This window comes from Macaca nemestrina, chromosome 13 (genome assembly GCF_043159975.1).
Source record: "Macaca nemestrina isolate mMacNem1 chromosome 13, mMacNem.hap1, whole genome shotgun sequence".
Taxonomy (NCBI): domain Eukaryota; kingdom Metazoa; phylum Chordata; class Mammalia; order Primates; family Cercopithecidae; genus Macaca; species Macaca nemestrina.
In genome coordinates, this window is record NC_092137.1 from 95,197,773 (window position 1) to 95,219,721 (window position 21,949).

The window sequence follows — 21,949 nt, forward strand, 5'->3', positions numbered from 1 at the left end:
TTTGCTAGCCTTATTTCTGTGGAATCTGAGAACAGATATTTCGGATCCCTTGCAAGACTATAGGGCCAAAGGAAATATCCTCCGATAACAAAGAGAAAGAAGCGTTCTGAGAAACTTCTTTGTGTTCTGTGAAATCATCTCACAGAGTTACAGCTTTCCCCTCAAGAAGCCTTTCGCTAAGACAGTTCTTGTGGAATTGGCAAAGTGATATTTGGAAGCCCATAGAGGGCTATGGTGAAAAAGGAAATATCCTCACATGAAATCTGGAAAGAAGCTTTCTGAGAAACTCCTTAGTGTTCTGTTAATTCATCTCACAGAGTTACATCTGTATTTCGTGGATCTCTTTGCTAGCCTTATTTCTGTGGAATCTGAGAACAGATATTTCGGATCCCTTGGAAGACTATAGGGCCAAAGGAAATATCCTCCGATAACAAAGAGAAAGAAGCTTTCTGAGAAACTTCTTTGTGTTCTGTGAAATCATCTCACAGAGTTACAGCTTTCCCCTCAAGAAGCCTTTCGCTAATACAGTTCTTATGGAATTGGCAAAGTGATATTTGGAAGCCCTTAGAGGGCTATGGTGAAAAAGGAAATATCCTCAGATGAAATCTGGAAAGAAGCTTTCTGAGAAACTGCTTAGTGTTCTGTTAATTCATCTCACAGAGTTACATCTGTATTTCGTGGATCTCTTTGCTAGCCTTATTTCTGTGGAATCTGAGAACAGATATTTCGGGTCCCTTCGAAGACTATAGGGCCAAAGGAAATATCCTCCTATAACCAACAGAAAGAAGCTTTCTGAGAAACTTCTTTGTGTTCTGTGAAATCATCTCACAGAGTTACAGCTTTCCCCTCAAGAAGCCTTTCGCTAAGACAGTTCTTGTGGAATTGGCAAAGTGATATTTGGAAGCCCACAGAGGGCTATGGTGAAAAAGGAAATATCCTCAGATGAAATCTGGAAAGAAGCTTTCTGAGAAACTGCTTAGTGTTCTGTTAATTCATCTCACAGTGTTACATCTGTATTTCGTGGATCTCTTTGCTAGCCTTATTTCTGTGGAATCTGAGAACAGATATTTCGGATCCCTTGGAAGACTATAGGGCCAAAGGAAATATCCTCCGATAACAAACAGAAAGAAGCTTTCTGAGAAACTTCTTTGTGTTCTGTGAAATCATCTCACAAGGTTACAGCTTTCACTTCAAGAAGCCTTTCGCTAAGACAGTTCTTGTGGAATTGGCAAAGTGATATTTGGAAGCCCATAGAGGGCTATGGTGAAAAAGGCAATATCCTCAGTTGAAATCTGTAAAGAAGCTTTCTGAGAAACTGCTTAGTGTTCTCTTAATTCATCTCACAGAGTTACATCTGTATTTCGTGGATCTCTTTGCTAACCTTATTTCTGTGGAATCTGAGAACAGTTATTTCGGATCCCTTGGAATACAATAGGGCCAAAGGAAATATCCTCCGATAACAAAGAGAAAGAAGCTTTCTGAGAAACTTCTTTGTGTTCTGTGAAATCATCTCACAGAGTTACAGCTTTCCCCTCAAGAAGCCTTTCGCTAAGACAGTTCTTGTGGAATTGGCTAAGTGATATTTGGAAGCCCATAGAGGGCTATGGTGAAAAAAGAAATATCCTCAGATGAAATCTGGAAAGAAGCTTTCTGAGAAACTGCTTAGTGTTCTGTTAATTCATCTCACAGAGTTACATCTGTATTTCGTGGATCTCTTTGCTAGCCTTATTTCGGTGGAATCTGAGAACAGATAATTCGGATCCCTTGCAAGACTATAGGGCCAAAGGAAATATCCTCCGATTACAAAGAGAAAGAAGCTTTCTGAGAAACTTCTTTGTGTTCTGTGAAATCATCTCACAAGGTTACAGCTTTCCCCTCAAGAAGCCTTTCGCTAAGACAGTTCTTGTGGAATTGGCAAAGTGATATTTGGAAGCCCTTAGGGGCTATGGTGAAAAAGGAAGTATCCTCACCTGAAATCTGGAAAGAAGCTTTCTGAGAAACTGCTTAGTGTTCTGTTAATTCATCTCAGAGAGTTACATCTGTATTTCGTGGATCTCTTTGCTAGCCTTATTTCTGTGGAATCTGAGAACAGATATTTCGGATCCCTTGGAAGACTATAGGGCCAAAGGAAATATCCTCCGATAACAAAGAGAAAGAAGCTTTCTGAGAAACTTCTTTGTGTTCTGTGAAATCATCTCACAGAGTTACAGCTTTCCCCTCAAGAAGCCTTTCGCTAAGACAGTTCTTGTGGAATTGGCAAAGTGATATTTGGAAGCCCATAGAGGGCTATTGTGAAAAAGGAAATATCCTCAGATGAAATCTGGAAGGAAGCTTTCTGAGAAACTGCTTAGTGTTCTGTTAATTCATCTCACAGAGTTACATCTGTATTTCGTGGATCTCTTTGCTAGCCTTATTTCTGTGGAATCTGAGAACAGATATTTCGGATCCCTTGCAAGACTATAGGGCCAAAGGAAATATCCTCGGATAACAAATAGAAAGCAGCGTTCTGAGAAACTTCTTTGTGTTCTGTGAAATCATCTCACAGAGTTACAGCTTTCCCCTCAAGAAGCCTTTCACTAAGACAGTTCTTGTGGAATTGGCAAAGTGATATTTGGAAACCCATAGAGGGCTATGGTGAAAAAGGAAATATCCTCACATGAAATCTGGAAAGAAGCTTTCTGAGAAACTGCTTAGTGTTCTGTTAATTCATCTCACAGAGTTACATCTGTATTTCGTGGATCTCTTTGCTAGCCTTATTTCTGTGGAATCTGAGAACAGATATTTCGGATCCCTTGGAAGACTGTAGGGCCAAAGGAAATATCCTCCGATAACAAACAGAAAGAAGCTTTCTGAGAAACTTCTTTGTGTTCTGTGAAATCATCTCACAAGGTTACAGCTTTCCCCTCAAGAAGCCTTTCGCTAAGACAGTTCTTGTGGAATTGGCAAAGTGATATTTGGAAGCCCTTAGAGGGCTATGGTGAAAAAGGAAATATCCTCAGTTGAAATATGGAAAGAAGCTTTCTGGGAAACTGCTTAGTGTTCTGTTAATTCATCTCACAGAGTTACATCTGTATTTCGTGGATCTCTTTGCTAGCCTTATTTCTGTGGAATCTGAGAACAGATATTTCGGATCCCTTGGAAGACTATAGGCCCAAAGGAAATATCCTCCGATAACAAAGAGAAAGAAGCTTTCTGAGAAACTTCTTTGTGTTCTGTGAAATCATCTCACAGAGTTACAGCTTTCCCCTCAAGAAGCCTTTCGCTAAGACAGTTCTTGTGGAATTGGCAAAGTGATATTTGGAAGCCCATAGAGGGCTATGGTGAAAAAAGAAATATCCTCAGATGAAATCTGGAAAGAAGCTTTCTGAGAAACTGCTTAGTGTTCTGCTAATTCATCTCACAGAGTTACATCTGTATTTCGTGGATCTCTTTGCTAGCCTTATTTCTGTGGAATCTGAGAACAGATATTTCGGATCCCTTGCAAGACTATAGGGCCAAAGGAAATATCCTCCGATAACAAAGAGAAAGAAGCTTTCTGAGAAACTTCTTTGTGTTCTGTGAAATCATCTCACAGAGTTACAGCTTTCCCCTCAAGAAGCCTTTCGCTAAGACAGTTCTTGTGGAATTGGCAAAGTGATATTTGGAAGCCCATAGAGGGCTATGGTGAAAAAGGAAATATCCTCAGATGAAATCTGGAAAGAAGCTTTCTGAGAAAGTGCTTAGTGTTCTGTTAATTCATCTCACAGAGTTACATCTGTATTTCGTGGATCTCTTTGCTAGCCTTATTTCGGTGGAATCTGAGAACAGGTAATTCGGATCCCTTGGAAGACTATAGGGCCAAAGGAAATATCCTCCGATAACAAAGAGAAAGAAGCTTTCTGAGAAACTTCTTTGTGTTCTGTGAAATCATCTCACAAGGTTACAGCTTTCCCCTCAAGAAGCCTTTCGCTAAGACAGTTCTTGTGGAATTGGCAAAGTGATATTTGGAAGCCCTTAGAGGGCTATGGTGAAAAAGGAAATATCCTCAGATGAAATCTGGAAAGAAGCTTTCTGAGAAACTTCTTAGTGTTCTGTTAATTCATCTCACAGAGTTACATCTGTATTTCGTGGATCTCTTTGCTAGCCTTATTTCTGTGGAATCTGAGAACAGATATTTCGGACCCCTTGGAAGACTATAGGGCCAAAGGAAATATCCTCCTATAACAAACAGAAAGAAGCTTTCTGAGAAACTTCTTTGTGTTCTGTGAAATCATCTCACAGAGTTACAGCTTTCCCCTCAAGAAGCCTTTCGCTAAGACAGTTCTTGTGGAATTGGCAAAGTGATATTTGGAAGCCCACAGAGGGCTATGGTGAAAAAGGAAATATCCTCAGATGAAATCTGGAAAGAAGCTTTCGGAGAAATTGCTTAGTGTTCTGTTAATTCATCTCACAGTGTTACATCTGTATTTCGTGGATCTCTTTGCTAGCCTTATTTCTGTGGAATCTGAGAACAGATATTTCGGATCCCTTGGAAGACTATAGGGCCAAAGGAAATATCCTCCGATAACAAACAGAAAGAAGCTTTCTGAGAAACTTCTTTGTGTTCTGTGAAATCATCTCACAAGGTTACAGCTTTCCCCTCAAGAAGCCTTTCGCTAAGACAGTTCTTGTGGAATTGGCAAAGTGATATTTGGAAGCCCATAGAGGGCTATGGTGAAAAAGGAAATATCCTCAGTTGAAATCTGGAAAGAAGCTTTCTGAGAAACTGCTTAGTGTTCTGTTAATTCATCTCACAGAGTTACATCTGTATTTCGTGGATCTCTTTGCTAGCCTTATTTCTGTGGAATCTGAGAACAGATATTTCGGATCCCTTGGAAGACTATAGGGCCAAAGGAAATATCCTCCGATAACAAACAGAAAGAAGCTTTCTGAGAAACTTCTTTGTGTTCTGTGACATCATCTCACAGAGTTACAGCTTTCTCCTCAAGAAGCCTTTCGCTAAGACAGTTCTTGTGGAATTGGCAAAGTGATATTTGGAAGCCCATAGAGTGCTATGGTGAAAAAAGAAATATCCTCAGAGGAAATCTGGAAAGAAGCTTTCTGAGAAACTGCTTAGTGTTCTGTTAATTCATCTCACAGAGTTACATCTGTATTTCGTGGATCTCTTTGCTAGCCTTATTTCTGTGGAATCTGAGAACAGATATTTCGGATCCCTTGCAAGACTATAGGGCCAAAGGAAATATCCTCCGATAACAAAGAGAAAGAAGCTTTCTGAGAAACTTCTTTGTGTTCTGTGAAATCATCTCACAGAGTTACAGCGTTCCCCTCAAGAAGCCTTTCGCTAAGACAGTTCTTGTGGAATTGGCAAAGTGATATTTGGAAGCCCATAGAGGGCTATGGTGAAAAAAGAAATATCCTCAGATGAAATCTGGAAAGAAGCTTTCTGAGAAACTGCTTAGTGTTCTGTTAATTCATCTCACAGAGTTACATCTGTATTTCGTGGATCTCTTTGCTAGCCTTATTTCTGTGGAATCTGAGAACAGATATTTCGGATCCCTTGCAAGACTATAGGGCCAAAGGAAATATCCTCCGATAACAAAGAGAAAGAAGTTTTATGAGAAACTTCTTTGTGTTCTGTGAAATCATCTCACAGAGTTACAGCTTTCCCCTCAAGAAGCCTTTCGCTAAGACAGTTCTTGTGGAATTGGCAAAGTGATATTTGAAGCCCATAGAGGGCTATGGTGAAAAAGGAAATATCCTCAGATGAAATCTGGAAAGAAGCTTTCTGAGAAAGTGCTTAGTGTTCTGTTAATTCATCTCCCAGAGTTACATCTGTATTTCGTGGATCTCTTTGATAGCCTTGTTTCGGTGGAATCTGAGAACAGATAATTCGGATCCCTTGCAAGACTATAGGGCCAAAGGAAATATCCTCCGATAACAAAGAGAAAGAAGCTTTCTGAGAAACTTCTTTGTGTTCTGTGAAATCATCTCACAAGGTTACAGCTTTCCCCTCAAGAAGCCTTTCGCTAAGACAGTTCTTGTGGAATTGGCAAAGTGATATTTGGAAGCCCTTAGGGGGCTATGGTGAAAAAGGAAATATCCTCACCTGAAATCTGGAAAGAAGCTTTCTGAGAAACTGCTTAGTGTTCTGTTAATTCATCTCAGAGAGTTACATCTGTATTTCGTGGATCTCTTTGCTAGCCTTATTTCTTTGGAATCTGAGAACAGATATTTCGGATCCCTTGGAAGACTATAGGGCCAAAGGAAATATCCTCCGATAACAAAGAGAAAGAAGCTTTCTGAGAAACTTCTTTGTGTTCTGTGAAATCATCTCACAGAGTTACAGCTTTCCCCTCAAGAAGCCTTTCGCCAAGACAGTTCTTGTGGAATTGGCAAAGTGACATTTGGAGCCCATAGAGGGCTATGGTGAAAAAGGAAATATCCTCACATAAAATCTGGAAAGAAGCATTCTGAGAAACTGCTTAGTGTTCTGTTAATTCATCTCACAGACTTACATCTGTATTTCGTGGATCTCTTTGCTAGCCTTATTTCTGTGGAATCTGAGAACAGATATTTCGGATCCCTTGAAGACTATAGGGCCAAAGGAAATATCCTCCGATAACAAAGAGAAAGAAGCTTTCTGAGAAACTTCTTTGTGTTCTGTGACATCATCTCACAGAGTTACAGCTTTCTCCTCAAGAAGCCTTTCGCTAAGACAGTTCTTGTGGAATTGGCAAAGTGATATTTGGAAGCCCATAGAGGGCTATGGTGAAAAAAGAAATATCCTCAGATGAAATCTGGAAAGAGGCTTTCTGAGAAACTGCTTAGTGTTCTGTTAATTCATCTCACTGAGTTACATCTGTATTTCGTGGATCTCTTTGCTAGCCTTATTTCTGTGGAATCTGAGAACAGATATTTCGGATCCCTTGCAAGACTATAGGGCCAAAGGAAATATCCTCCGATAACAAAGAGAAAGAAGCTTTCTGAGAAACTTCTTTGTGTTCTGTGAAATCATCTCACAGAGTTACAGCTTTCCCCTCAAGAAGCCTTTCGCTAAGACAGTTCTTGTGTAATTGGCAAAGTGATATTTGGAAGCCCATAGAGGGCTATGGTGAAAAAAGAAATATCCTCAGATGAAATCTGGAAAGAAGCTTTCTGAGAAACTGCTTAGTGTTCTGTTAATTCATCTCACAGAGTTACATCTGTATTTCGTGGATCTCTTTGCTAGCCTTATTTCTGTGGAATCTGAGAACAGATATTTCGGATCCCTTGCAAGACTATAGGGCCAAAGGAAATATCCTCCGATAACAAAGAGAAAGAAGCTTTCTGAGAAACTTCTTTGTGTTCCGTGAAATCATCTCACAGAGTTACAGCTTTCCCCTCAAGAAGCCTTTCGCTAAGACAGTTCTTGTGGAATTGGCAAAGTGATATTTGGAAGCCCATAGAGGGCTATGGTGAAAAAGGAAATATCCTCAGATGAAATCTGGAAAGAAGCTTTCTGAGAAAGTGCTTAGTGTTCTGTTAATTCATCTCACAGAGTTACATCTGTATTTCGTGGATGTCTTTGCTAGCCTTATTTCGGTGGAATCTGAGAACAGATAATTCGGATCCCTTGCAAGACTATAGGGCCAAAGGAAATATCCTCCGAAAACAAAGAGAAAGAATCTTTCTGAGAAACTTCTTTGTGTTCTGTGAAATCATCTCACAAGGTTACAGCTTTCCCCTCAAGAAGCCTTTCGCTAAGACAGTTCTTGTGGAATTGGCAAAGTGATATTTGGAAGCCCTTAGGGGGCTATGGTGAAAAAGGAAATATCCTCACCTGAAATCTGGAAAGAAGCTTTCTGAGAAACTGCTTAGTGTTCTCTTAATTCATCTCAGAGAGTTACATCTGTATTTCGTGGATCTCTTTGCTAGCCTCATTTCTTTGGAATCTGAGAACAGATATTTCGGATCCCTTGGAAGACTATAGGGCCAAAGGAAATATCCTCCGATAACAAAGAGAAAGAAGCTTTCTGAGAAACTTCTTTGTGTTCTGTGAAATCATCTCATAGAGTTACAGCTTTCCCCTCAAGAAGCCTTTCGCTAAGACAGTTCTTGTGGAATTGGCAAAGTGATATTTGGAAGCCCATAGAGGGCTATTGTGAAAAAGGAAATATCCTCAGATGAAATCTGGAAAGAAGCTTTCTGAGAAACTGCTTAGTGTTCTGTTAATTCATCTCACAGAGTTACATCTGTATTTCGTGGATCTCTTTGCTAGCCTTATTTCTGTGGAATCTGAGAACAGATATTTCGGATCCCTTTCAAGACTATAGGGCCAAAGGAAATATCCTCGGATAACAAATAGAAAGCAGCGTTCTGAGAAACTTCTTTGTGTTCTGTGAAATCATCTCACAGAGTTACAGCTTTCCCCTCAAGAAGCCTTTCGCTAAGACAGTTCTTGTGGAATTGGCAAAGTGATATTTGGAAACCCATAGAGGGCTATGGCGAAAAAGGAAATATCCTCACATGAAATCTGGAAAGAAGCTTTCTGAGAAACTGCTTAGTGTTCTGTTAATTCATCTCACAGAGTTACATCTGTATTTCGTGGATGTCTTTGCTGGCCTTATTTCTGTGGAATCTGAGAAAAGATATTTCGGATCCCTTGCAAGACTACAGGGCCAAAGGAAATATCCTCCGATAACAAAGAGAAAGAAGCTTTCTGAGAAGCTTCTTTGTGTTCTGTGAAATCATCTCACAGAGTTACAGCTTTCCCCTCTAGAAGCGTTTCGCCAAGACAGTTCTTGTGGAATTGGCAAAGTGACATTTGGAGCCCATAGAGGGCTACGGTGAAAAAGGAAATATCCTCAGATGAAATCTGGAAAGAAGCTTTCTGAGAAACTGCTTAGTGTTCTGTTAATTCATCTCAGAGAGTTACATCTGTATTTCGTGGATCTCTTTGCTAGCCTAATTTCTATGGAATCTGAGAACAGATATTTCGGATCCCTTGGAAGACTATAGGGCCAAAGGAAATATCCTCCGATAACAAAGAGAAAGAAGCTTTCTGAGGAACTTCTTTGTGTTCTGTGAAATCATCTCACAGAGTTACAGCTTTCCCCTCAAGAAGCCTTTCGCTAAGACAGTTCTTGTGTAATTGGCAAAGTGATATTTGGAAGCCCATAGAGGGCTATGGTGAAAAAAGAAATATCCTCAGATGAAATCTGGAAAGAAGCTTTCTGAGAAACTGCTTAGTGTTCTGTTAATTCATCTCACAGAGTTACATCTGTATTTCGTGGATCTCTTTGCTAGCCTTATTTCTGTGGAATCTGAGAACAGATATTTCGGATCCCTTGCAAGACTATAGGGCCAAAGGAAATATCCTCCGATAACAAAGAGAAAGAAGCTTTATGAGAAACTTCGTTGTGTTCCGTGAAATCATCTCACAGAGTTACAGCTTTCCCCTCAAGAAGCCTTTCGCTAAGACAGTTCTTGTGGAATTGGCAAAGTGATATTTGGAAGCCCATAGAGGGCTATGGTGAAAAAGGAAATGTCCTCAGATGAAATCTGGAAAGAAGCTTTCTGAGAAACTGCTTAGTGTTCTGTTAATTCATCTCACAGAGTTACATCTGTATTTCGTGGATCTCTTTGCTAGCCTTATTTCGGTGGGATCTGAGAACAGATAATTCGGATCCCTTGCAAGACTATAGGGCCAAAGGAAATATCCTCCGATAACAAAGAGAAAGAAGCTTTCTGAGAAACTTCTTTGTGTTCTGTGAAATCATCTCACAAGGTTGCAGCTTTCCCCTCAAGAAGCCTTTCGCTAAGACAGTTCTTGTGGAATTGGCAAAGTGATATTTGGAAGCCCTTAGGGGGCTATGGTGAAAAAGGAAATATCCTCACCTGAAATCTGGAAAGAAGCTTTCTGAGAAACTGCTTAGTGTTCTGTTAATTCATCTCACAGAGTTACATCTGTATTTCGTGGATCTCTTTGCTAGCCTTATTTCTGTGGAATCTGAGAACAGATATTTCGGATCCCTTTCAAGACTATAGGGCCAAAGGAAATATCCTCGGATAACAAATAGAAAGCAGCGTTCTGAGAAACTTCTTTGTGTTCTGTGAAATCATCTCACAGAGTTACAGCTTTCCCCTCAAGAAGCCTTTCGCTAAGACAGTTCTTGTGGAATTGGCAAAGTGATATTTGGAAACCAATAGAGGGCGATGGTGAAAAAGGAAATATCCTCAGATGAAATCTGGAAAGAAGCTTTCTGAGAAACTTCTTAGTGTTCTGTTAATTCATCTCACAGAGTTACATCTGTATTTCGTGGATCTCTTTGCTAGCCTTATTTTTGTGGAATCTGAGAACAGATATTTCGGACCCCTTGGAAGTCTATAGGGCCAAAGGAAATATCCTCCTATAACAAAGAGAAAGAAGCTTTCTGAGAAACTTCTTTGTGTTCTGTGAAATCATCTCACAGAGTTACAGCTTTCCCCTCAAGAAGCCTTTCGCTAAGACAGTTCTTGTGGAATTGGCAAAGTGATATTTGGAAGCCCATAGAGGGCTATTGTGAAAAAGGAAATATCCTCAGATGAAATCTGGAAAGAAGCTTTCTGAGAAACTGCTTAGTGTTCTGTTAATTCATCTCACAGAGTTACATCTGTATTTCGTGGATCTCTTTGCTAGCCTTATTTCTGTGGAATCTGAGAACAGATATTTCGGATCCCTTTCAAGACTATAGGGCCAAAGGAAATATCCTCGGATAACAAATAGAAAGCAGCGTTCTGAGAAACTTCTTTGTGTTCTGTGAAATCATCTCACAGAGTTACAGCTTTCCCCTCAAGAAGCCTTTCGCTAAGACAGTTCTTGTGGAATTGGCAAAGTGATATTTGGAAACCCATAGAGGGCTATGGTGAAAAAGGAAATATCCTCACATGAAATCTGGAAAGAAGCTTTCTGAGAAACTGCTTAGTGTTCTGTTAATTCATCTCACAGAGTTACATCTGTATTTCGTGGATGTCTTTGCTAGCCTTATTTCTGTGGAATCTGAGAAAAGATATTTCGGATCCCTTGCAAGACTATAGGGCCAAAGGAAATATCCTCCGATAACAAAGAGAAAGAAGCTTTCTGAGAAGCTTCTTTGTGTTCTGTGAAATCATCTCACAGAGTTACAGCTTTCCCCTCTAGAAGCGTTTCGCCAAGACAGTTCTTGTGGAATTGGCAAAGTGACATTTGGAGCCCATAGAGGGCTATGGTGAAAAAGGAAATATCCTCACATAAAATCTGGAAAGAAGCATTCTGAGAAACTGCTTAGTGTTCTGTTAATTCATCTCACAGACTTACATCTGTATTTCGTGGATCTCTTTGCTAGCCTTATTTCTGTGGAATCTGAGAACAGATATTTCGGATCCCTTGAAGACTATAGGGCCAAAGGAAATATCCTCCGATAACAAAGAGAAAGAAGCTTTCTGAGAAACTTCTTTGTGTTCTGTGAAATCATCTCACAAGGTTACAGCTTTCCCCTCAAGAAGCCTTTCGCTAAGACAGTTCTTGTGGAATTGGCAATGTGATATTTGGAAGCACATAGAGGGCTATGGTGAAAAAGGAAATATCCTCACATGAAAACTGGAAAGAAGCTTTCTGAGAAACTGCTTAGTGTTCTGTTAATTCATCTCAGAGAGTTACATCTGTATTTCGTGGATCTCTTTGCTAGCCTAATTTCTATGGAATCTGAGAACAGATATTTCGGATCCCTTGGAAGACTATAGGGCCAAAGGAAATATCCTCCGATAACAAAGAGAAAGAAGCTTTCTGAGGAACTTCTTTGTGTTCTGTGAAATCATCTCACAGAGTTACAGCTTTCCCCTCAAGAAGCCTTTCGCTAAGACAGTTCTTGTGTAATTGGCAAAGTGATATTTGGAAGCCCATAGAGGGCTATGGTGAAAAAAGAAATATCCTCAGATGAAATCTGGAAAGAAGCTTTCTGAGAAACTGCTTAGTGTTCTGTTAATTCATCTCACAGAGTTACATCTGTATTTCGTGGATCTCTTTGCTAGCCTTATTTCTGTGGAATCTGAGAACAGATATTTCGGATCCCTTGCAAGACTATAGGGCCAAAGGAAATATCCTCCGATAACAAAGAGAAAGAAGCTTTATGAGAAACTTCTTTGTGTTCCGTGAAATCATCTCACAGAGTTACAGCTTTCCCCTCAAGAAGCCTTTCGCTAAGACAGTTCTTGTGGAATTGGCAAAGTGATATTTGGAAGCCCATAGAGGGCTATGGTAAAAAAGGAAATATCCTCAGATGAAATCTGGAAAGAAGCTTTCTGAGAAAGTGCTTAGTGTTCTGTTAATTCATCTCACAGAGTTACATCTGTATTTCGTGGATCTCTTTGCTAGCCTTATTTCGGTGGAATCTGAGAACAGATAATTCGGATCCCTTGCAAGACTATAGGGCCATAGGAAATATCCTCCGATAACAAAGAGAAAGAAGCTTTCTGAGAAACTTCTTTGTGTTCTGTGAAATCATCTCACAAGGTTACAGCTTTCCCCTCAAGAAGCCTTTCGCTAAGACAGTTCTTGTGGAATTGGCAAAGTGATATTTGGAAGCCCTTAGGGGGCTATGGTGAAAAAGGAAATATCCTCACCTGAAATCTGGAAAGAAGCTTTCTGAGAAACTGCTTAGTGTTCTGTTAATTCATCTCAGAGAGTTACATCTGTATTTCGTGGATCTCTTTGCTAGCCTTATTTCTTTGGAATCTGAGAACAGATATTTCGGATCCCTTGGAAGACTATAGGGCCAAAGGAAATATCCTCCGATAACAAAGAGAAAGAAGCTTTCTGAGAAACTTCTTTGTGTTCTGTGAAATCATCTCACAGAGTTACAGCTTTCCCCTCAAGAAGCCTTTCGCTAAGACAGTTCTTGTGGAATTGGCAAAGTGATATTTGGAAGCCCATAGAGGGCTATTGTGAAAAAGGAAATATGCTCAGATGAAATCTGGAAAGAAGCTTTCTGAGAAACTGCTTAGTGTTCTGTTAATTCATCTCACAGAGTTACATCTCTATTTCGTGGATCTCTTTGCTAGCCTTATTTCTGTGGAATCTGAGAACAGATATTTCGGATCCCTTTCAAGACTATAGGGCCAAAGGAAATATCCTCGGATAACAAATAGAAAGCAGCGTTCTGAGAAACTTCTTTGTGTTCTGTGAAATCATCTCACAGAGTTACAGCTTTCCCCTCAAGAAGCCTTTCGCTAAGACAGTTCTTGTGGAATTGGCAAAGTGATATTTGGAAACCCATAGAGGGCGATGGTGAAAAAGGAAATATCCTCAGATGAAATCTGGAAAGAAGCTTTCTGAGAAACTTCTTAGTGTTCTGTTAATTCATCTCACAGAGTTACATCTGTATTTCGTGGATGTCTTTGCTAGCCTTATTTTTGTGGAATCTGAGAACAGATATTTCGGACCCCTTGGAAGTCTATAGGGCCAAAGGAAATATCCTCCTATAACAAAGAGAAAGAAGCTTTCTGAGAAACTTCTTTGTGTTCTGTGAAATCATCTCACAGAGTTACAGCTTTCCCCTCAAGAAGCCTTTCGCTAAGACAGTTCTTGTGGAATTGGCAAAGTGATATTTGGAAGCCCATAGAGGGCTATTGTGAAAAAGGAAATATCCTCAGATGAAATCTGGAAAGAAGCTTTCTGAGAAACTGCTTAGTGTTCTGTTAATTCATCTCACAGAGTTACATCTGTATTTCGTGGATCTCTTTGCTAGCCTTATTTCTGTGGAATCTGAGAACAGATATTTCGGATCCCTTTCAAGACTATAGGGCCAAAGGAAATATCCTCGGATAACAAATAGAAAGCAGCGTTCTGAGAAACTTCTTTGTGTTCTGTGAAATCATCTCACAGAGTTACAGCTTTCCCCTCAAGAAGCCTTTCGCTAAGACAGTTCTTGTGGAATTGGCAAAGTGATATTTGGAAACCCATAGAGGGCTATGGTGAAAAAGGAAATATCCTCACATGAAATCTGGAAAGAAGCTTTCTGAGAAACTGCTTAGTGTTCTGTTAATTCATCTCACAGAGTTACAGCTGTATTTCGTGGATGTCTTTGCTAGCCTTATTTCTGTGGAATCTGAGAAAAGATATTTCGGATCCCTTGCAAGACTATAGGGCCAAAGGAAATATCCTCCGATAACAAAGAGAAAGAAGCTTTCTGAGAAGCTTCTTTGTGTTCTGTGAAATCATCTCACAGAGTTACAGCTTTCCCCTCTAGAAGCGTTTCGCCAAGACAGTTCTTGTGGAATTGGCAAAGTGACATTTGGAGCCCATAGAGGGCTATGGTGAAAAAGGAAATATCCTCACATAAAATCTGGAAAGAAGCATTCTGAGAAACTGCTTAGTGTTCTGTTAATTCATCTCACAGACTTACATCTGTATTTCGTGGATCTCTTTGCTAGCCTTATTTCTGTGGAATCTGAGAACAGATATTTCGGATCCCTTGAAGACTATAGGGCCAAAGGAAATATCCTCCGATAACAAAGAGAAAGAAGCTTTCTGAGAAACTTCTTTGTGTTCTGTGACATCATCTCACAGAGTTACAGCTTTCTCCTCAAGAAGCCTTTCGCTAAGACAGTTCTTGTGGAATTGGCAAAGTGATATTTGGAAGCCCATAGAGGGCTATGGTGAAAAAAGAAATATCCTCAGATGAAATCTGGAAAGAGGCTTTCTGAGAAACTGCTTAGTGTTCTGTTAATTCATCTCACTGAGTTACATCTGTATTTCGTGGATCTCTTTCTAGCCTTATTTCTGTGGAATCTGAGAACAGATATTTCGGATCCCTTGCAAGACTATAGGGCCAAAGGAAATATCCTCCGATAACAAAGAGAAAGAAGCTTTCTGAGAAACTTCTTTGTGTTCTGTGAAATCATCTCACAGAGTTACAGCTTTCCCATCAAGAAGCCTTTCGCTAAGACAGTTCTTGTGTAATTGGCAAAGTGATATTTGGAAGCCCATAGAGGGCTATGGTGAAAAAAGAAATATCCTCAGATGAAATCTGGAAAGAAGCTTTCTGAGAAACTGCTTAGTGTTCTGTTAATTCATCTCACAGAGTTACATCTGTATTTCGTGGATCTCTTTGCTAGCCTTATTTCTGTGGAATCTGAGAACAGATATTTCGGATCCCTTGCAAGACTATAGGGCCAAAGGAAATATCCTCCGATAACAAAGAGAAAGAAGCTTTCTGAGAAACTTCTTTGTGTTCCGTGAAATCATCTCACAGAGTTACAGCTTTCCCCTCAAGAAGCCTTTCGCTAAGACAGTTCTTGTGGAATTGGCAAAGTGATATTTGGAAGCCCATAGAGGGCTATGGTGAAAAAGGAAATATCCTCAGATGAAATCTGGAAAGAAGCTTTCTGAGAAAGTGCTTAGTGTTCTGTTAATTCATCTCACAGAGTTACATCTGTATTTCGTGGATGTCTTTGCTAGCCTTATTTCGGTGGAATCTGAGAACAGATAATTCGGATCCCTTGCAAGACTATAGGGCCAAAGGAAATATCCTCCGATAACAAAGAGAAAGAATCTTTCTGAGAAACTTCTTTGTGTTCTGTGAAATCATCTCACAAGGTTACAGCTTTCCCCTCAAGAAGCCTTTCGCTAAGACAGTTCTTGTGGAATTGGCAAAGTGATATTTGGAAGCCCTTAGGGGGCTATGGTGAAAAAGGAAATATCCTCACCTGAAATCTGGAAAGAAGCTTTCTGAGAAACTGCTTAGTGTTCTGTTAATTCATCTCAGAGAGTTACATCTGTATTTCGTGGATCTCTTTGCTAGCCTCATTTCTTTGGAATCTGAGAACAGATATTTCGGATCCCTTGGAAGACTATAGGGCCAAAGGAAATATCCTCCGATAACAAAGAGAAAGAAGCTTTCTGAGAAACTTCTTTGTGTTCTGTGAAATCATCTCATAGAGTTACAGCTTTCCCCTCAAGAAGCCTTTCGCTAAGACAGTTCTTGTGGAATTGGCAAAGTGATATTTGGAAGCCCATAGAGGGCTATTGTGAAAAAGGAAATATCCTCAGATGAAATCTGGAAAGAAGCTTTCTGAGAAACTGCTTAGTGTTCTGTTAATTCATCTCACAGAGTTACATCTGTATTTCGTGGATCTCTTTGCTAGCCTTATTTCTGTGGAATCTGAGAACAGATATTTCGGATCCCTTGGAAGACTATAGGGCCAAAGGAAATATCCTCGGATAACAAATAGAAAGCAGCGTTCTGAGAAACTTCTTTGTGTTCTGTGAAATCATCTCACAGAGTTACAGCTTTCCCCTCAAGAAGCCTTTCGCTAAGACAGTTCTTGTGGAATTGGCAAAGTGATATTTGGAAACCCATAGAGGGCTATGGCGAAAAAGGAAATATCCTCACATGAAATCTGGAAAGAAGCTTTCTGAGAAACTGCTTAGTGTTCTGTTAATTCATCTCACAGAGTTACATCTGTATTTCGTGGATGTCTTTGCTGGCCTTATTTCTGTGGAATCTGAGAAAAGATATTTCGGATCCCTTGGAAGACTACAGGGCCAAAGGAAATATCCTCCGATAACAAAGAGAAAGAAGCTTTCTGAGAAGCTTCTTTGTGTTCTGTGAAATCATCTCACAGAGTTACAGCTTTCCCCTCTAGAAGCGTTTCGCCAAGACAGTTCTTGTGGAATTGGCAAAGTGACATTTGGAGCCCTTAGAGGGCTACGGTGAAAAAGGAAATATCCTCACATAAAATCTGGAAAGAAGCATTCTGAGAAACTGCTTAGTGTTCTGTTAATTCATCTCACAGACTTACATCTGTATTTCGTGGATCTCTTTGCTAGCCTTATTTCTGTGGAATCTGAGAACAGATATTTCGGATCCCTTGAAGACTATAGGGCCAAAGGAAATATCCTCCGATAACAAAGAGAAAGAAGCTTTCTGAGAAACTTCTTTGTGTTCTGTGAAATCATCTCACAAGGTTACAGCTTTCCCCTCCAGAAGCCTTTCGCTAAGACAGTTCTTGTGGAATTGGCAATGTGATATTTGGAAGCACATAGAGGGCTATGGTGAAAAAGGAAATATCCTCACATGAAAACTGGAAAGAAGCTTTCTGAGAAACTGCTTAGTGTTCTGTTAATTCATCTCAGAGAGTTACATCTGTATTTCGTGGATCTCTTTGCTAGCCTAATTTCTATGGAATCTGAGAACAGATATTTCGGATCCCTTGGAAGACTATAGGGCCAAAGGAAATATCCTCCGATAACAAAGAGAAAGAAGCTTTCTGAGGAACTTCTTTGTGTTCTGTGAAATCATCTCACAGAGTTACAGCTTTCCCCTCAAGAAGCCTTTCGCTAAGACAGTTCTTGTGTAATTGGCAAAGTGATATTTGGAAGCCCATAGAGGGCTATGGTGAAAAAAGAAATATCCTCAGATGAAATCTGGAAAGAAGCTTTCTGAGAAACTGCTTAGTGTTCTGTTAATTCATCTCACAGAGTTACATCTGTATTTCGTGGATCTCTTTGCTAGCCTTATTTCTGTGGAATCTGAGAACAGATATTTCGGATCCCTTGCAAGACTATAGGGCCAAAGGAAATATCCTCCGATAACAAAGAGAAAGAAGCTTTATGAGAAACTTCGTTGTGTTCCGTGAAATCATCTCACAGAGTTACAGCTTTCCCCTCAAGAAGCCTTTCGCTAAGACAGTTCTTGTGGAATTGGCAAAGTGATATTTGGAAGCCCATAGAGGGCTATGGTGAAAAAGGAAATGTCCTCAGATGAAATCTGGAAAGAAGCTTTCTGAGAAAGTGCTTAGTGTTCTGTTAATTCATCTCACAGAGTTACATCTGTATTTCGTGGATCTCTTTGCTAGCCTTATTTCGGTGGGATCTGAGAACAGATAATTCGGATCCCTTGCAAGACTATAGGGCCAAAGGAAATATCCTCCGATAACAAAGAGAAAGAAGCTTTCTGAGAAACTTCTTTGTGTTCTGTGAAATCATCTCACAAGGTTGCAGCTTTCCCCTCAAGAAGCGTTTCGCTAAGACAGTTCTTGTGGAATTGGCAAAGTGATATTTGGAAGCCCTTAGGGGGCTATGGTGAAAAAGGAAATATCCTCACCTGAAATCTGGAAAGAAGCTTTCTGAGAAACTGCTTAGTGTTCTGTTAATTCATCTCACAGAGTTACATCTGTATTTCGTGGATCTCTTTGCTAGCCTTATTTCTGTGGAATCTGAGAACAGATATTTCGGATCCCTTTCAAGACTATAGGGCCAAAGGAAATATCCTCGGATAACAAATAGAAAGCAGCGTTCTGAGAAACTTCTTTGTGTTCTGTGAAATCATCTCACAGAGTTACAGCTTTCCCCTCAAGAAGCCTTTCGCTAAGACAGTTCTTGTGGAATTGGCAAAGTGATATTTGGAAACCAATAGAGGGCGATGGTGAAAAAGGAAATATCCTCAGATGAAATCTGGAAAGAAGCTTTCTGAGAAACTTCTTAGTGTTCTGTTAATTCATCTCACAGAGTTACATCTGTATTTCGTGGATCTCTTTGCTAGCCTTATTTTTGTGGAATCTGAGAACAGATATTTCGGACCCCTTGGAAGTCTATAGGGCCAAAGGAAATATCCTCCTATAACAAAGAGAAAGAAGCTTTCTGAGAAACTTCTTTGTGTTCTGTGAAATCATCTCACAGAGTTACAGCTTTCCCCTCAAGAAGCCTTTCGCTAAGACAGTTCTTGTGGAATTGGCAAAGTGATATTTGGAAGCCCATAGAGGGCTATTGTGAAAAAGGAAATATCCTCAGATGAAATCTGGAAAGAAGCTTTCTGAGAAACTGCTTAGTGTTCTGTTAATTCATCTCACAGAGTTACATCTGTATTTCGTGGATCTCTTTGCTAGCCTTATTTCTGTGGAATCTGAGAACAGATATTTCGGATCCCTTTCAAGACTATAGGGCCAAAGGAAATATCCTCGGATAACAAATAGAAAGCAGCGTTCTGAGAAACTTCTTTGTGTTCTGTGAAATCATCTCACAGAGTTACAGCTTTCCCCTCAAGAAGCCTTTCGCTAAGACAGTTCTTGTGGAATTGGCAAAGTGATATATGGAAACCCATAGAGGGCTATGGTGAAAAAGGAAATATCCTCACATGAAATCTGGAAAGAAGCTTTCTGAGAAACTGCTTAGTGTTCTGTTAATTCATCTCACAGAGTTACATCTGTATTTCGTGGATGTCTTTGCTAGCCTTATTTCTGTGGAATCTGAGAAAAGATATTTCGGATCCCTTGCAAGACTATAGGGCCAAAGGAAATATCCTCCGATAACAAAGAGAAAGAAGCTTTCTGAGAAGCTTCTTTGTGTTCTGTGAAATCATCTCACAGAGTTACAGCTTTCCCCTCTAGAAGCGTTTCGCCAAGACAGTTCTTGTGGAATTGGCAAAGTGACATTTGGAGCCCATAGAGGGCTATGGTGAAAAAGGAAATATCCTCACATAAAATCTGGAAAGAAGCATTCTGAGAAACTGCTTAGTGTTCTGTTAATTCATCTCACAGACTTACATCTGTATTTCGTGGATCTCTTTGCTAGCCTTATTTCTGTGGAATCTGAGAACAGATATTTCGGATCCCTTGAAGACTATAGGGCCAAAGGAAATATCCTCCGATAACAAAGAGAAAGAAGCTTTCTGAGAAACTTATTTGTGTTCTGTAAAATCATCTCACAAGGTTACAGCTTTCCCCTCAAGAAGCCTTTCGCTAAGACAGTTCTTGTGGAATTGGCAATGTGATATTTGGAAGCACATAGAGGGCTATGGTGAAAAAGGAAATATCCTCACATGAAAACTGGAAAGAAGCTTTCTGAGAAACTGCTTAGTGTTCTGTTAATTCATCTCAGAGAGTTACATCTGTATTTCGTGGATCTCTTTGCTAGCCTAATTTCTATGGAATCTGAGAACAGATATTTCGGATCCCTTGGAAGACTATAGGGCCAAAGGAAATATCCTCCGATAACAAAGAGAAAGAAGCTTTCTGAGGAACTTCTTTGTGTTCTGTGAAATCATCTCACAGAGTTACAGCTTTCCCCTCAAGAAGCCTTTCGCTAAGACAGTTCTTGTGTAATTGGCAAAGTGATATTTGGAAGCCCATAGAGGGCTATGGTGAAAAAAGAAATATCCTCAGATGAAATCTGGAAAGAAGCTTTCTGAGAAACTGCTTAGTGTTCTGTTAATTCATCTCACAGAGTTACATCTGTATTTCGTGGATCTCTTTGCTAGCCTTATTTCTGTGGAATCTGAGAACAGATATTTCGGATCCCTTGCAAGACTATAGGGCCAAAGGAAATATCCTCCGATAACAAAGAGAAAGAAGCTTTATGAGAAACTTCTTTGTGTTCCGTGAAATCATCTCACAGAGTTACAGCTTTCCCCTCAAGAAGCCTTTCGCTAAGACAGTTCTTGTGGAATTGGCAAAGTGATATTTGGAAGCCCATAGAGGGCTATGGTAAAAAAGGAAATATCCTCAGATGAAATCTGGAAAGAAGCTTTCTGAGAAAGTGCTTAGTGTTCTGTTAATTCATCTCACAGAGTTACATCTGTATTTCGTGGATCTCTTTGCTAGCCTTATTTCGGTGGAATCTGAGAACAGATATTTCGGATCCCTTGCAAGACTATAGGGCCATAGGAAATATCCTCCGATAACAAAGAGAAAGAAGCTTTCTGAGAAACTTCTTTGTGTTCTGTGAAATCATCTCACAAGGTTACAGCTTTCCCCTCAAGAAGCCTTTCGTAAGACAGTTCTTGTGGAATTGGCAAAGTGATATTTGGAAGCCCTTAGGGGGCTATGGTGAAAAAGGAAATATCCTCACCTGAAATCTGGAAAGAAGCTTTCTGAGAAACTGCTTAGTGTTCTGTTAATTCATCTCAGAGAGTTACATCTGTATTTCGTGGATCTCTTTGCTAGCCTTATTTCTTTGGAATCTGAGAACAGATATTTCGGATCCCTTGGAAGACTATAGGGCCAAAGGAAATATCCTCCGATAACAAAGAGAAAGAAGCTTTCTGAGAAACTTCTTTGTGTTCTGTGAAATCATCTCACAGAGTTACAGCTTTCCCCTCAAGAAGCCTTTCGCTAAGACAGTTCTTGTGGAATTGGCAAAGTGATATTTGGAAGCCCATAGAGGGCTATTGTGAAAAAGGAAATATGCTCAGATGAAATCTGGAAAGAAGCTTTCTGAGAAACTGCTTAGTGTTCTGTTAATTCATCTCACAGAGTTACATCTCTATTTCGTGGATCTCTTTGCTAGCCTTATTTCTGTGGAATCTGAGAACAGATATTTCGGATCCCTTTCAAGACTATAGGGCCAAAGGAAATATCCTCGGATAACAAATAGAAAGCAGCGTTCTGAGAAACTTCTTTGTGTTCTGTGAAATCATCTCACAGAGTTACAGCTTTCCCCTCAAGAAGCCTTTCGCTAAGACAGTTCTTGTGGAATTGGCAAAGTGATATTTGGAAACCCATAGAGGGCGATGGTGAAAAAGGAAATATCCTCAGATGAAATCTGGAAAGAAGCTTTCTGAGAAACTTCTTAGTGTTCTGTTAATTCATCTCACAGAGTTACATCTGTATTTCGTGGATGTCTTTGCTAGCCTTATTTTTGTGGAATCTGAGAACAGATATTTCGGACCCCTTGGAAGTCTATAGGGCAAAAGGAAATATCCTCCTATAACAAAGAGAAAGAAGCTTTCTGAGAAACTTCTTTGTGTTCTGTGAAATCATCTCACAGAGTTACAGCTTTCCCCTCAAGAAGCCTTTCGCTAAGACAGTTCTTGTGGAATTGGCAAAGTGATATTTGGAAGCCCATAGAGGGCTATTGTGAAAAAGGAAATATCCTCAGATGAAATCTGGAAAGAAGCTTTCTGAGAAACTGCTTAGTGTTCTGTTAATTCATCTCACAGAGTTACATCTGTATTTCGTGGATCTCTTTGCTAGCCTT